At 37.5% G+C, this 1,132-nt stretch overlaps 1 pseudogene; it reads right to left on the minus strand.

Annotated features, from left to right (window-relative positions):
• Positions 1 to 341: 341 nt before the first annotated feature.
• LOC123787633 (ribosome biogenesis protein NSA2 homolog pseudogene) lies at positions 342 to 900 on the minus strand (annotated as a pseudogene).
• Positions 901 to 1,132: the final 232 nt, after the last annotated feature.

Here is a 1,132-nt window from a genome sequence, read left to right on the forward strand (position 1 = left end):
TTTGACTGTTGTGAGCATCGCTGCCATAAACATTGGGGTGCAGGTGGCCCTTTGGATCACTACATTTGTATCTTTGGGGTAAATACCCAGCAGTGTAATTTCTGGGTTGTAGGGTAGCTCTACTTTCAACTTTTTGAGGAACTTCTATACTGTTTTCCAGAGTGGCTGCCCCAGCTTGCATTCCCACCAACAGTATAGAAGTGTTCCCTTTTCTCCACACCCTTGTCAACATCTTTCATTTCCTGACTTGTTAATTTTAGCCATTCTGACTGGTGTGAGGTGGTATCTCATTGTGGTTTTGATTTGTATTTCCCTGATGCTGAGTGATGTTGAAGACTTTTTCATGTGTCTGTTGGCATTTGGATGTCTTCTTTGCACAAATGTCTGTTCATGTCTTCTGCCCATTTAACCGATCTTTCATATTTAGGTGGTTTTCAGGTAAAGTCATCTCCAACAAAGCAGACTTTATAAAGTAACCATCCTCTTCCATGCTCCGTCTTTCTCTTTCCTGTTTGAATAATTTTTAATATATCTGTTTCTTCGAGGACACAAACTTTGGGCAAAAGGACCTTTCATTTTCCCACTTTCTTCATTTTTGTTTAATCATATTGGAAAGTACTTTAGCTCAGGACTGTCCCTCCTTGCCCAGACTCCTTGTGGAGTCTTTTAATCATTCTTTTGTTTGGTGTTTCTCTTTTCATGGATCTCAATCATCTTTTTCATTGTATTTTCTCAGCATGACATTGCTTATGGTAGAGCTTAACTTTCAGACTAATTGTCTTTTTTGCCTTCTTTGAACATTCATGAACCACTCCACCTTCCTTCTTTCTTTTTCTCACAGTAATCCAAATGATAGCCATAGCACTTCCACTGAAACTCAATATACTTATTTTGCAGCATGGTGACAGGCATAGAACCACCGTGTGTAGCTGTAGGGCTGTGAAGAAGCTCTCAATTTTGGGGTCTCTCTTCACTTTTTAAAATAGGATTTTACTATCTTGAAAAAAAAGACAAAATAAATAGCATATTTTTCATTTATTGATGTACCATATTTCTCCTCTTTTCTTGTACATTAATTACTGCTTTTATTATTTTACACTCCATAATTTTGCCTTTTCCCCAAATATAGTTT

The sequence above is a fragment of the Ursus americanus genome, chromosome X, assembly GCF_024610735.1.
Source record: "Ursus americanus isolate L20-20 chromosome X, mUrsAme1.1.p, whole genome shotgun sequence".
NCBI classification, from domain to species: Eukaryota; Metazoa; Chordata; class Mammalia; order Carnivora; family Ursidae; genus Ursus; species Ursus americanus.